Here is a 14445-nt window from a genome sequence, read left to right on the forward strand (position 1 = left end):
TTGCCAAAACAGCTTGGGGCAGCACTGGGGTAGAGAGTCAGCCTTCCGCTGATGCCTGCCTAGGCGTGGCTGGGCTGGGGGCCTCAGTTGCTGTTACTGGGCCTGCTTCTTTCCTGGACTTGTAGGCCGCCAGCCTGAGAAGGTAAGGCCTCAACCAACATCGCCCTCTGCCTTCCAAAGAGTCGAGGAGACCGCAGCAGGAAAATTGTGTGTGTGTTTATTTCTTCTTTTTTTAGAGGTGCTTTCTATTTTTGTAAGGAACTGACGCCTGGGTGAGTGCTAGTGTGGCTTGAGGTAAATTCACGGGCAGCTTCTTTGCAAACTTTTGCCAAACCAACTTGGGGCAGCAGTGGGGTAGAGAGTCAGCCTTAAGCTGATGCCTGCCTGGGCTGGGCTGGGGGCCTCAGCTGCTGTTACTGGGCCTGCTTCTTTCCTGGACTTGTAGGCCACCAGCCCGAGATGGTAAGGGCCTCAACCAACATCACCCTCTGCCTTCCAAAGCGTCGAGGAGCCCCCAGCAGGAAAATTGTGTGTGTGTTTATTTCCATCTTTCTTTCCGAGTTTTTTTTTAAAGTTTTGTAAGGAACGGATGCTTGGGTGAGTGAGTGCAAGTGTGGCTTGGCCTGAATTTACAGACACTTTCTTTGCAAACATGAGTAGGCAAGTGGGTATTTCAAAAGTGGGTGCATGGAGCTGCTCGTTGCTTTTCCAAGCTGGCAGCTGTGGCTCCTGAGCTTGAGGCAAAAAGAAGGGCAGAAGCACACTGCAGAGGACAGCGTTCAGCCTTGCAAGAGGGCAGTGGACGTCGGAGGAGCCGACACAGCACAAGAGGCTCGGAATCGGCGCACTCTTCGCCTACGGCCATACCACCCTGAATGCGCCCGATCTCGTCCGATCTCGGAAGCTAAGCAGGGTCGGGCCTGGTTAGTACTTGGATGGGAGACCGCCTGGGAATACCAGGTGCTGTAGGCATTTTGCTACTCTGTGCCCGATAGGCGGCGTTCGTCTTCTCCGTCTTGAACTACATTTTTCCTCCATTCCGCTTTTAATTTTAACAAACACGGCGCGTGAAAAAGGCACAGGGGCAGACAGCAGCCCTCGCTCCAATGCAGAGCCCCGTCAGAGGCGGACACGTTGTCGCCAAACTAACTTGGAGCAGCAGCAGCAGCAGCAGGAGACTGAAGCCAGGGCAGCAGCTTGCCGCCTCGGGTGGGTGGATGCAGCCAGAAAGGGCCACTCGTGTCCCTGGCAAAGCACCTCCAGCGTCTCCCCGTTTTCTCTCCAGTGGACGCGCAAGGCCCCCTACAGCTAGGGGAGGCAAGTGGATGGGCCTCATCTGCATATGTGGGCTCTAGAGGAAGAGTGCACCCTGGGAGACAAGGGGACACCTGGAGCGGGAAGTGCTCACGGGGGAGAAGTGCCTACAAGAGGCAGGAAGGGAGGGAGGCCACATCATGCCTCTCCATAGCCAGGCCTCTGGATGATGGGGCAGAAGCGGCCGTCACCCTAAGCTTCCTAGAAGTCCCAGCTGGGCCCCATGCTACCTAATATCTCGCCTGATCGAGCCTGGTCGAGCACTGGTCGAGCCTTCAGCCAAGGGACACAGGAGCCAAGGGGTCTGGCCTCGAGCCTTCAGCCGAGGGACCCAGGAGCCCAGGGTCTGGCCTCAGTGCTTCCCAAGTCGGCCTTCAGCTGAAGCCTGCCTGGGCTGGGAGCCTCAGCTGCTGTTCCTGGGTGTGCTTCTTTCCTGCATGTGAAGGCCACCAGCGGCGAAGGTTGCCCTCCGCCTTCCAAGGAGTCGAGGGGATAGAAGCAGGAAAATTGTGTGTGTGTTTATTTCTTCTTTTTTTAGAGGTGCTTTCTATTTTTGCAAGGAACTGACGCCTGGATGAGTGCTAGTGTGGCTTGAGGTAAATTCACGGGCAGCTTCTTTGCAAACTTTTGCCAAACCAACTTGGGGCAGCAGTGGGGTAGAGAGTCAGCCTTCTGCTGATGCCTGCCTAGGCGTGGCTGGGCTGGGGGCCTCAGCTGCTGTTACTGGGCCTGCTTCTTTCCTGGACTTGTAGGCCACCAGCCGGAGAAAGTAAGGGCCTCAACCAACATCGCCCTCTGCCTTCCAAAGAGTCGAGGAGTCCCCAGCAGGAAAATTGTGTGTGTGTTTATTTCTTCTTTTTTAGAGATGCTTTCTATTTTTGTAAGGAAACGACGCCTGGGTGAGTGCTAGTGTGGCGTGAGCTAAATTTACAGGCATCTTCTTTGCAAACTTTTGCCAAACCAACTTGGAGCAGCAGTGGGGTAGAGAGTCAGCCTTCTGCTGATGCCTGCCTGGGCTGGGCTGGTCTGGGGGCCTCAGCTGCTGTTACTGGGCCTGCTTCTTTCCTGGACTTGTAGGCCACCAGCCCGAGAAGGTAAGGGCCTCAACCAACATCGCCCTCTGCCTTCCAAAGAGTCGAGGTGTCCCCAGCAGGAAAATTGTGTGTGTGTATTTCTTCTTTTTTTAGAGATGCTTTCTATTTTTGTAAGGAACCGACGCCTGGGTGAGTGCTAGTGTGGCTTGAGGTAAATTTACGGGCAGCTTCTTTGCAAACTTTTGCCAAACCAACTTGGGGCAGCACTGGGGTAGAGAGTCAGCCTTCCGCTGATGCCTGCCTAGGCGTGGCTGGGCTGGGGGCCTCAGTTGCTGTTACTGGGCCTGCTTCTTTCCTGGACTTGTAGGCCGCCAGCCTGAGAAGGTAAGGCCTCAACCAACATCGCCCTCTGCCTTCCAAAGAGTCGAGGAGACCGCAGCAGGAAAATTGTGTGTGTGTTTATTTCTTCTTTTTTTAGAGGTGCTTTCTATTTTTGTAAGGAACTGACGCCTGGGTGAGTGCTAGTGTGGCGTGAGTTAAATTTACAGGCATCTTCTTTGCAAACTTTTGCCAAACCAACTTGGGGCAGCAGTGGGGTAGAGAGTCAGCCTTCTGCTGATGCCTGCCTAGGCGTGGCTGGGCTGGGGGCCTCAGCTGCTGTTACTGGGCCTGCTTCTTTCCTGGACTTGTAGGCCACCAGCCGGAGAAAGTAAGGGCCTCAACCAACATCGCCCTCTGCCTTCCAAAGAGTCGAGGAGTCCCCAGCAGGAAAATTGTGTGTGTGTTTATTTCTTCTTTTTTAGAGATGCTTTCTATTTTTGTAAGGAACCGACGCCTGGGTGAGTGCTAGTGTGGCTTGAGGTAAATTTACGGGCAGCTTCTTTGCAAACTTTTGCCAAAACAACTTGGGGCAGCACTGGGGTAGAGAGTCAGCCTTCCGCTGATGCCTGCCTAGGCGTGGCTGGGCTGGGGGCCTCAGTTGCTGTTACTGGGCCTGCTTCTTTCCTGGACTTGTAGGCCGCCAGCCTGAGAAGGTAAGGCCTCAACCAACATCGCCCTCTGCCTTCCAAAGAGTCGAGGAGACCGCAGCAGGAAAATTGTGTGTGTGTTTATTTCTTCTTTTTTTAGAGGTGCTTTCTATTTTTGTAAGGAACTGACGCCTGGGTGAGTGCTAGTGTGGCTTGAGGTAAATTCACGGGCAGCTTCTTTGCAAACTTTTGCCAAACCAACTTGGGGCAGCAGTGGGGTAGAGAGTCAGCCTTAAGCTGATGCCTGCCTGGGCTGGGCTGGGCTGGGGGCCTCAGCTGCTGTTACTGGGCCTGCTTCTTTCCTGGACTTGTAGGTCACCAGCCCGATATGGTAAGGGCCTCAACCAACATCACCCTCTGCCTTCCAAAGCGTCGAGGAGCCCCCAGCAGGAAAATTGTGTGTGTGTTTATTTCCATCTTTCTTTCCGAGTTTTTTTTTAAAGTTTTGTAAGGAACGGATGCTTGGGTGAGTGAGTGCAAGTGTGGCTTGGCCTGAATTTACAGACACTTTCTTTGCAAACATGAGTAGGCAAGTGGGTATTTCAAAAGTGGGTGCATGGAGCTGCTCGTTGCTTTTCCAAGCTGGCAGCTGTGGCTCCTGAGCTTGAGGCAAAAAGAAGGGCAGAAGCACACTGCAGAGGACAGCGTTCAGCCTTGCAAGAGGGCAGTGGACGTCGGAGGAGCCGACACAGCACAAGAGGCTCGGAATCGGCGCACTCTTCGCCTACGGCCATACCACCCTGAATGCGCCCGATCTCGTCCGATCTCGGAAGCTAAGCAGGGTCGGGCCTGGTTAGTACTTGGATGGGAGACCGCCTGGGAATACCAGGTGCTGTAGGCATTTTGCTACTCTGTGCCCGATAGGCGGCGTTCGTCTTCTCCGTCTTGAACTACATTTTTCCTCCATTCCGCTTTTAATTTTAACAAACACGGCGCGTGAAAAAGGCACAGGGGCAGACAGCAGCCCTCGCTCCAATGCAGAGCCCCGTCAGAGGCGGACACGTTGTCGCCAAACTAACTTGGAGCAGCAGCAGCAGCAGCAGGAGACTGAAGCCAGGGCAGCAGCTTGCCGCCTCGGGTGGGTGGATGCAGCCAGAAAGGGCCACTCGTGTCCCTGGCAAAGCACCTCCAGCGTCTCCCCGTTTTCTCTCCAGTGGACGCGCAAGGCCCCCTACAGCTAGGGGAGGCAAGTGGATGGGCCTCATCTGCATATGTGGGCTCTAGAGGAAGAGTGCACCCTGGGAGACAAGGGGACACCTGGAGCGGGAAGTGCTCACGGGGGAGAAGTGCCTACAAGAGGCAGGAAGGGAGGGAGGCCACATCATGCCTCTCCATAGCCAGGCCTCTGGATGATGGGGCAGAAGCGGCCGTCACCCTAAGCTTCCTAGAAGTCCCAGCTGGGCCCCATGCTACCTAATATCTCGCCTGATCGAGCCTGGTCGAGCACTGGTCGAGCCTTCAGCCAAGGGACACAGGAGCCAAGGGGTCTGGCCTCGAGCCTTCAGCCGAGGGACCCAGGAGCCCAGGGTCTGGCCTCAGTGCTTCCCAAGTCGGCCTTCAGCTGAAGCCTGCCTGGGCTGGGAGCCTCAGCTGCTGTTCCTGGGTGTGCTTCTTTCCTGCATGTGAAGGCCACCAGCGGCGAAGGTTGCCCTCCGCCTTCTAAGGAGTCGAGGAGACCGCAGCAGGAAAATTGTGTGTGTGTTTATTTCTTCTTTTTTTAGAGGTGCTTTCTATTTTTGCAAGGAACTGACGCCTGGATGAGTGCTAGTGTGGCTTGAGGTAAATTCACGGGCAGCTTCTTTGCAAACTTTTGCCAAACCAACTTGGGGCAGCAGTGGGGTAGAGAGTCAGCCTTCTGCTGATGCCTGCCTAGGCGTGGCTGGGCTGGGGGCCTCAGCTGCTGTTACTGGGCCTGCTTCTTTCCTGGACTTGTAGGCCACCAGCCGGAGAAAGTAAGGGCCTCAACCAACATCGCCCTCTGCCTTCCAAAGAGTCGAGGAGTCCCCAGCAGGAAAATTGTGTGTGTGTTTATTTCTTCTTTTTTAGAGATGCTTTCTATTTTTGTAAGGAAACGACGCCTGGGTGAGTGCTAGTGTGGCGTGAGCTAAATTTACAGGCATCTTCTTTGCAAACTTTTGCCAAACCAACTTGGAGCAGCAGTGGGGTAGAGAGTCAGCCTTCTGCTGATGCCTGCCTGGGCTGGGCTGGTCTGGGGGCCTCAGCTGCTGTTACTGGGCCTGCTTCTTTCCTGGACTTGTAGGCCACCAGCCCGAGAAGGTAAGGGCCTCAACCAACATCGCCCTCTGCCTTCCAAAGAGTCGAGGTGTTCCCAGCAGGAAAATTGTGTGTGTGTATTTCTTCTTTTTTTAGAGATGCTTTCTATTTTTGTAAGGAACCGACGCCTGGGTGAGTGCTAGTGTGGCTTGAGGTAAATTTACGGGCAGCTTCTTTGCAAACTTTTGCCAAACCAACTTGGGGCAGCACTGGGGTAGAGAGTCAGCCTTCCGCTGATGCCTGCCTAGGCGTGGCTGGGCTGGGGGCCTCAGTTGCTGTTACTGGGCCTGCTTCTTTCCTGGACTTGTAGGCCGCCAGCCTGAGAAGGTAAGGCCTCAACCAACATCGCCCTCTGCCTTCCAAAGAGTCGAGGAGACCGCAGCAGGAAAATTGTGTGTGTGTTTATTTCTTCTTTTTTTAGAGGTGCTTTCTATTTTTGTAAGGAACTGACGCCTGGGTGAGTGCTAGTGTGGCGTGAGTTAAATTTACAGGCATCTTCTTTGCAAACTTTTGCCAAACCAACTTGGGGCAGCAGTGGGGTAGAGAGTCAGCCTTCTGCTGATGCCTGCCTAGGCGTGGCTGGGCTGGGGGCCTCAGCTGCTGTTACTGGGCCTGCTTCTTTCCTGGACTTGTAGGCCACCAGCCGGAGAAAGTAAGGGCCTCAACCAACATCGCCCTCTGCCTTCCAAAGAGTCGAGGAGTCCCCAGCAGGAAAATTGTGTGTGTGTTTATTTCTTCTTTTTTAGAGATGCTTTCTATTTTTGTAAGGAACCGACGCCTGGGTGAGTGCTAGTGTGGCTTGAGGTAAATTTACGGGCAGCTTCTTTGCAAACTTTTGCCAAAACAACTTGGGGCAGCACTGGGGTAGAGAGTCAGCCTTCCGCTGATGCCTGCCTAGGCGTGGCTGGGCTGGGGGCCTCAGTTGCTGTTACTGGGCCTGCTTCTTTCCTGGACTTGTAGGCCGCCAGCCTGAGAAGGTAAGGCCTCAACCAACATCGCCCTCTGCCTTCCAAAGAGTCGAGGAGACCGCAGCAGGAAAATTGTGTGTGTGTTTATTTCTTCTTTTTTTAGAGGTGCTTTCTATTTTTGTAAGGAACTGACGCCTGGGTGAGTGCTAGTGTGGCTTGAGGTAAATTCACGGGCAGCTTCTTTGCAAACTTTTGCCAAACCAACTTGGGGCAGCAGTGGGGTAGAGAGTCAGCCTTAAGCTGATGCCTGCCTGGGCTGGGCTGGGGGCCTCAGCTGCTGTTACTGGGCCTGCTTCTTTCCTGGACTTGGAGGCCACCAGCCCGAGATGGTAAGGGCCTCAACCAACATCACCCTCTGCCTTCCAAAGCGTCGAGGAGCCCCCAGCAGGAAAATTGTGTGTGTGTTTATTTCCATCTTTCTTTCCGAGTTTTTTTTTAAAGTTTTGTAAGGAACGGATGCTTGGGTGAGTGAGTGCAAGTGTGGCTTGGCCTGAATTTACAGACACTTTCTTTGCAAACATGAGTAGGCAAGTGGGTATTTCAAAAGTGGGTGCATGGAGCTGCTCGTTGCTTTTCCAAGCTGGCAGCTGTGGCTCCTGAGCTTGAGGCAAAAAGAAGGGCAGAAGCACACTGCAGAGGACAGCGTTCAGCCTTGCAAGAGGGCAGTGGACGTCGGAGGAGCCGACACAGCACAAGAGGCTCGGAATCGGCGCACTCTTCGCCTACGGCCATACCACCCTGAATGCGCCCGATCTCGTCCGATCTCGGAAGCTAAGCAGGGTCGGGCCTGGTTAGTACTTGGATGGGAGACCGCCTGGGAATACCAGGTGCTGTAGGCATTTTGCTACTCTGTGCCCGATAGGCGGCGTTCGTCTTCTCCGTCTTGAACTACATTTTTCCTCCATTCCGCTTTTAATTTTAACAAACACGGCGCGTGAAAAAGGCACAGGGGCAGACAGCAGCCCTCGCTCCAATGCAGAGCCCCGTCAGAGGCGGACACGTTGTCGCCAAACTAACTTGGAGCAGCAGCAGCAGCAGCAGGAGACTGAAGCCAGGGCAGCAGCTTGCCGCCTCGGGTGGGTGGATGCAGCCAGAAAGGGCCACTCGTGTCCCTGGCAAAGCACCTCCAGCGTCTCCCCGTTTTCTCTCCAGTGGACGCGCAAGGCCCCCTACAGCTAGGGGAGGCAAGTGGATGGGCCTCATCTGCATATGTGGGCTCTAGAGGAAGAGTGCACCCTGGGAGACAAGGGGACACCTGGAGCGGGAAGTGCTCACGGGGGAGAAGTGCCTACAAGAGGCAGGAAGGGAGGGAGGCCACATCATGCCTCTCCATAGCCAGGCCTCTGGATGATGGGGCAGAAGCGGCCGTCACCCTAAGCTTCCTAGAAGTCCCAGCTGGGCCCCATGCTACCTAATATCTCGCCTGATCGAGCCTGGTCGAGCACTGGTCGAGCCTTCAGCCAAGGGACACAGGAGCCAAGGGGTCTGGCCTCGAGCCTTCAGCCGAGGGACCCAGGAGCCCAGGGTCTGGCCTCAGTGCTTCCCAAGTCGGCCTTCAGCTGAAGCCTGCCTGGGCTGGGAGCCTCAGCTGCTGTTCCTGGGTGTGCTTCTTTCCTGCATGTGAAGGCCACCAGCGGCGAAGGTTGCCCTCCGCCTTCTAAGGAGTCGAGGAGACCGCAGCAGGAAAATTGTGTGTGTGTTTATTTCTTCTTTTTTTAGAGGTGCTTTCTATTTTTGCAAGGAACTGACGCCTGGATGAGTGCTAGTGTGGCTTGAGGTAAATTCACGGGCAGCTTCTTTGCAAACTTTTGCCAAACCAACTTGGGGCAGCAGTGGGGTAGAGAGTCAGCCTTCTGCTGATGCCTGCCTAGGCGTGGCTGGGCTGGGGGCCTCAGCTGCTGTTACTGGGCCTGCTTCTTTCCTGGACTTGTAGGCCACCAGCCGGAGAAAGTAAGGGCCTCAACCAACATCGCCCTCTGCCTTCCAAAGAGTCGAGGAGTCCCCAGCAGGAAAATTGTGTGTGTGTTTATTTCTTCTTTTTTAGAGATGCTTTCTATTTTTGTAAGGAAACGACGCCTGGGTGAGTGCTAGTGTGGCGTGAGCTAAATTTACAGGCATCTTCTTTGCAAACTTTTGCCAAACCAACTTGGAGCAGCAGTGGGGTAGAGAGTCAGCCTTCTGCTGATGCCTGCCTGGGCTGGGCTGGTCTGGGGGCCTCAGCTGCTGTTACTGGGCCTGCTTCTTTCCTGGACTTGTAGGCCACCAGCCCGAGAAGGTAAGGGCCTCAACCAACATCGCCCTCTGCCTTCCAAAGAGTCGAGGTGTCCCCAGCAGGAAAATTGTGTGTGTGTATTTCTTCTTTTTTTAGAGATGCTTTCTATTTTTGTAAGGAACCGACGCCTGGGTGAGTGCTAGTGTGGCTTGAGGTAAATTTACGGGCAGCTTCTTTGCAAACTTTTGCCAAACCAACTTGGGGCAGCACTGGGGTAGAGAGTCAGCCTTCCGCTGATGCCTGCCTAGGCGTGGCTGGGCTGGGGGCCTCAGTTGCTGTTACTGGGCCTGCTTCTTTCCTGGACTTGTAGGCCGCCAGCCTGAGAAGGTAAGGCCTCAACCAACATCGCCCTCTGCCTTCCAAAGAGTCGAGGAGACCGCAGCAGGAAAATTGTGTGTGTGTTTATTTCTTCTTTTTTTAGAGGTGCTTTCTATTTTTGTAAGGAACTGACGCCTGGGTGAGTGCTAGTGTGGCGTGAGTTAAATTTACAGGCATCTTCTTTGCAAACTTTTGCCAAACCAACTTGGGGCAGCAGTGGGGTAGAGAGTCAGCCTTCTGCTGATGCCTGCCTAGGCGTGGCTGGGCTGGGGGCCTCAGCTGCTGTTACTGGGCCTGCTTCTTTCCTGGACTTGTAGGCCACCAGCCGGAGAAAGTAAGGGCCTCAACCAACATCGCCCTCTGCCTTCCAAAGAGTCGAGGAGTCCCCAGCAGGAAAATTGTGTGTGTGTTTATTTCTTCTTTTTTAGAGATGCTTTCTATTTTTGTAAGGAACCGACGCCTGGGTGAGTGCTAGTGTGGCTTGAGGTAAATTTACGGGCAGCTTCTTTGCAAACTTTTGCCAAAACAACTTGGGGCAGCACTGGGGTAGAGAGTCAGCCTTCCGCTGATGCCTGCCTAGGCGTGGCTGGGCTGGGGGCCTCAGTTGCTGTTACTGGGCCTGCTTCTTTCCTGGACTTGTAGGCCGCCAGCCTGAGAAGGTAAGGCCTCAACCAACATCGCCCTCTGCCTTCCAAAGAGTCGAGGAGACCGCAGCAGGAAAATTGTGTGTGTGTTTATTTCTTCTTTTTTTAGAGGTGCTTTCTATTTTTGTAAGGAACTGACGCCTGGGTGAGTGCTAGTGTGGCTTGAGGTAAATTCACGGGCAGCTTCTTTGCAAACTTTTGCCAAACCAACTTGGGGCAGCAGTGGGGTAGAGAGTCAGCCTTAAGCTGATGCCTGCCTGGGCTGGGCTGGGGGCCTCAGCTGCTGTTACTGGGCCTGCTTCTTTCCTGGACTTGTAGGTCACCAGCCCGATATGGTAAGGGCCTCAACCAACATCACCCTCTGCCTTCCAAAGCGTCGAGGAGCCCCCAGCAGGAAAATTGTGTGTGTGTTTATTTCCATCTTTCTTTCCGAGTTTTTTTTTAAAGTTTTGTAAGGAACGGATTCTTGGGTGAGTGAGTGCAAGTGTGGCTTGGCCTGAATTTACAGACACTTTCTTTGCAAACATGAGTAGGCAAGTGGGTATTTCAAAAGTGGGTGCATGGAGCTGCTCGTTGCTTTTCCAAGCTGGCAGCTGTGGCTCCTGAGCTTGAGGCAAAAAGAAGGGCAGAAGCACACTGCAGAGGACAGCGTTCAGCCTTGCAAGAGGGCAGTGGACGTCGGAGGAGCCGACACAGCACAAGAGGCTCGGAATCGGCGCACTCTTCGCCTACGGCCATACCACCCTGAATGCGCCCGATCTCGTCCGATCTCGGAAGCTAAGCAGGGTCGGGCCTGGTTAGTACTTGGATGGGAGACCGCCTGGGAATACCAGGTGCTGTAGGCATTTTGCTACTCTGTGCCCGATAGGCGGCGTTCGTCTTCTCCGTCTTGAACTACATTTTTCCTCCATTCCGCTTTTAATTTTAACAAACACGGCGCGTGAAAAAGGCACAGGGGCAGACAGCAGCCCTCGCTCCAATGCAGAGCCCCGTCAGAGGCGGACACGTTGTCGCCAAACTAACTTGGAGCAGCAGCAGCAGCAGCAGGAGACTGAAGCCAGGGCAGCAGCTTGCCGCCTCGGGTGGGTGGATGCAGCCAGAAAGGGCCACTCGCGTCCCTGGCAAAGCACCTCCAGCGTCTCCCCGTTTTCTCTCCAGTGGACGCGCAAGGCCCCCTACAGCTAGGGGAGGCAAGTGGATGGGCCTCATCTGCATATGTGGGCTCTAGAGGAAGAGTGCACCCTGGGAGACAAGGGGACACCTGGAGCGGGAAGTGCTCACGGGGGAGAAGTGCCTACAAGAGGCAGGAAGGGAGGGAGGCCACATCATGCCTCTCCATAGCCAGGCCTCTGGATGATGGGGCAGAAGCGGCCGTCACCCTAAGCTTCCTAGAAGTCCCAGCTGGGCCCCATGCTACCTAATATCTCGCCTGATCGAGCCTGGTCGAGCACTGGTCGAGCCTTCAGCCAAGGGACACAGGAGCCAAGGGGTCTGGCCTCGAGCCTTCAACCGAGGGACCCAGGAGCCCAGGGTCTGGCCTCAGTGCTTCCCAAGTCGGCCTTCAGCTGAAGCCTGCCTGGGCTGGGAGCCTCAGCTGCTGTTCCTGGGTGTGCTTCTTTCCTGCATGTGAAGGCCACCAGCGGCGAAGGTTGCCCTCCGCCTTCCAAGGAGTCGAGGGGATAGAAGCAGGAAAATTGTGTGTGTGTTTATTTCTTCTTTTTTAGAGATTCTTTCTATTTTTGTAAGGAACTGACGCCTGGGTGAGTGCTAGTGTGGCTTGAGGTAAATTCACGGGCAGCTTCTTTGCAAACTTTTGCCAAACCAACTTGGGGCAGCAGTGGGGTAGAGAGTCAGCCTTCTGCTGATGCCTGCCTAGGCGTGGCTGGGCTGGGGGCCTCAGCTGCTGTTACTGGGCCTGCTTCTTTCCTGGACTTGTAGGCCACCAGCCGGAGAAAGTAAGGGCCTCAACCAACATCGCCCTCTGCCTTCCAAAGAGTCGAGGAGTCCCCAGCAGGAAAATTGTGTGTGTGTTTATTTCTTCTTTTTTAGAGATGCTTTCTATTTTTGTAAGGAAACGACGCCTGGGTGAGTGCTAGTGTGGCGTGAGCTAAATTTACAGGCATCTTCTTTGCAAACTTTTGCCAAACCAACTTGGAGCAGCAGTGGGGTAGAGAGTCAGCCTTCTGCTGATGCCTGCCTGGGCTGGGCTGGTCTGGGGGCCTCAGCTGCTGTTACTGGGCCTGCTTCTTTCCTGGACTTGTAGGCCACCAGCCCGAGAAGGTAAGGGCCTCAACCAACATCGCCCTTTGCCTTCCAAAGAGTCGAGGTGTCCCCAGCAGGAAAATTGTGTGTGTGTATTTCTTCTTTTTTTAGAGATGCTTTCTATTTTTGTAAGGAACCGACGCCTGGGTGAGTGCTAGTGTGGCTTGAGGTAAATTTACGGGCAGCTTCTTTGCAAACTTTTGCCAAACCAACTTGGGGCAGCACTGGGGTAGAGAGTCAGCCTTCCGCTGATGCCTGCCTAGGCGTGGCTGGGCTGGGGGCCTCAGTTGCTGTTACTGGGCCTGCTTCTTTCCTGGACTTGTAGGCCGCCAGCCTGAGAAGGTAAGGCCTCAACCAACATCGCCCTCTGCCTTCCAAAGAGTCGAGGAGACCGCAGCAGGAAAATTGTGTGTGTGTTTATTTCTTCTTTTTTTAGAGGTGCTTTCTATTTTTGTAAGGAACTGACGCCTGGGTGAGTGCTAGTGTGGCGTGAGTTAAATTTACAGGCATCTTCTTTGCAAACTTTTGCCAAACCAACTTGGGGCAGCAGTGGGGTAGAGAGTCAGCCTTCTGCTGATGCCTGCCTAGGCGTGGCTGGGCTGGGGGCCTCAGCTGCTGTTACTGGGCCTGCTTCTTTCCTGGACTTGTAGGCCACCAGCCGGAGAAAGTAAGGGCCTCAACCAACATCGCCCTCTGCCTTCCAAAGAGTCGAGGAGGCCCCAGCAGGAAAATTGTGTGTGTGTTTATTTCTTCTTTTTTAGAGATGCTTTCTATTTTTGTAAGGAACCGACGCCTGGGTGAGTGCTAGTGTGGCTTGAGGTAAATTTACGGGCAGCTTCTTTGCAAACTTTTGCCAAAACAACTTGGGGCAGCACTGGGGTAGAGAGTCAGCCTTCCGCTGATGCCTGCCTAGGCGTGGCTGGGCTGGGGGCCTCAGTTGCTGTTACTGGGCCTGCTTCTTTCCTGGACTTGTAGGCCGCCAGCCTGAGAAGGTAAGGCCTCAACCAACATCGCCCTCTGCCTTCCAAAGAGTCGAGGAGACCGCAGCAGGAAAATTGTGTGTGTGTTTATTTCTTCTTTTTTTAGAGGTGCTTTCTATTTTTGTAAGGAACTGACGCCTGGGTGAGTGCTAGTGTGGCTTGAGGTAAATTCACGGGCAGCTTCTTTGCAAACTTTTGCCAAACCAACTTGGGGCAGCAGTGGGGTAGAGAGTCAGCCTTAAGCTGATGCCTGCCTGGGCTGGGCTGGGCTGGGGGCCTCAGCTGCTGTTACTGGGCCTGCTTCTTTCCTGGACTTGTAGGTCACCAGCCCGATATGGTAAGGGCCTCAACCAACATCACCCTCTGCCTTCCAAAGCGTCGAGGAGCCCCCAGCAGGAAAATTGTGTGTGTGTTTATTTCCATCTTTCTTTCCGAGTTTTTTTTTAAAGTTTTGTAAGGAACGGATGCTTGGGTGAGTGAGTGCAAGTGTGGCTTGGCCTGAATTTACAGACACTTTCTTTGCAAACATGAGTAGGCAAGTGGGTATTTCAAAAGTGGGTGCATGGAGCTGCTCGTTGCTTTTCCAAGCTGGCAGCTGTGGCTCCTGAGCTTGAGGCAAAAAGAAGGGCAGAAGCACACTGCAGAGGACAGCGTTCAGCCTTGCAAGAGGGCAGTGGACGTTGGAGGAGCCGACACAGCACAAGAGGCTCGGAATCGGCGCACTCTTCGCCTACGGCCATACCACCCTGAATGCGCCCGATCTCGTCCGATCTCGGAAGCTAAGCAGGGTCGGGCCTGGTTAGTACTTGGATGGGAGACCGCCTGGGAATACCAGGTGCTGTAGGCATTTTGCTACTCTGTGCCCGATAGGCGGCGTTCGTCTTCTCCGTCTTGAACTACATTTTTCCTCCATTCCGCTTTTAATTTTAACAAACACGGCGCGTGAAAAAGGCACAGGGGCAGACAGCAGCCCTCGCTCCAATGCAGAGCCCCGTCAGAGGCGGACACGTTGTCGCCAAACTAACTTGGAGCAGCAGCAGCAGCAGCAGGAGACTGAAGCCAGGGCAGCAGCTTGCCGCCTCGGGTGGGTGGATGCAGCCAGAAAGGGCCACTCGTGTCCCTGGCAAAGCACCTCCAGCGTCTCCCCGTTTTCTCTCCAGTGGACGCGCAAGGCCCCCTACAGCTAGGGGAGGCAAGTGGATGGGCCTCATCTGCATATGTGGGCTCTAGAGGAAGAGTGCACCCTGGGAGACAAGGGGACACCTGGAGCGGGAAGTGCTCACGGGGGAGAAGTGCCTACAAGAGGCAGGAAGGGAGGGAGGCCACATCATGCCTCTCCATAGCCAGGCCT

At 54.5% G+C, this 14445-nt stretch overlaps 5 non-coding genes across 5 annotated transcripts; all 5 read left to right on the plus strand.

The window, feature by feature from the left end:
* Nucleotides 1–853: 853 nt before the first annotated feature.
* On the plus strand, nt 854–972 carry LOC138558319 (5S ribosomal RNA). The gene has a single exon (XR_011298471.1). It is a non-coding gene; the product is annotated as a 5S ribosomal RNA (ribosomal RNA).
* A 3126-nt stretch (nt 973–4098) lies between these two features.
* On the plus strand, nt 4099–4217 carry LOC138558330 (5S ribosomal RNA). Its single transcript, XR_011298482.1, has one exon. It is a non-coding gene; the product is annotated as a 5S ribosomal RNA (ribosomal RNA).
* A 3121-nt stretch (nt 4218–7338) lies between these two features.
* Nucleotides 7339–7457, plus strand: LOC138558341 (5S ribosomal RNA). The gene has a single exon (XR_011298493.1). It is a non-coding gene; the product is annotated as a 5S ribosomal RNA (ribosomal RNA).
* Nucleotides 7458–10578: 3121 nt separating this feature from the next.
* On the plus strand, nt 10579–10697 carry LOC138558353 (5S ribosomal RNA). Its single transcript, XR_011298504.1, has one exon. It is a non-coding gene; the product is annotated as a 5S ribosomal RNA (ribosomal RNA).
* Nucleotides 10698–13822: 3125 nt separating this feature from the next.
* On the plus strand, nt 13823–13941 carry LOC138558365 (5S ribosomal RNA). The gene has a single exon (XR_011298515.1). It is a non-coding gene; the product is annotated as a 5S ribosomal RNA (ribosomal RNA).
* The last annotated feature ends 504 nt before the right edge of the window (nt 13942–14445 follow it).

Source organism: Ambystoma mexicanum, unplaced genomic scaffold, assembly GCF_040938575.1.
Source record: "Ambystoma mexicanum isolate Mex_15411 unplaced genomic scaffold, UKY_AmexF1_1 Mex_scaf34, whole genome shotgun sequence".
Classification (NCBI taxonomy): Eukaryota; Metazoa; Chordata; class Amphibia; order Caudata; family Ambystomatidae; genus Ambystoma; species Ambystoma mexicanum.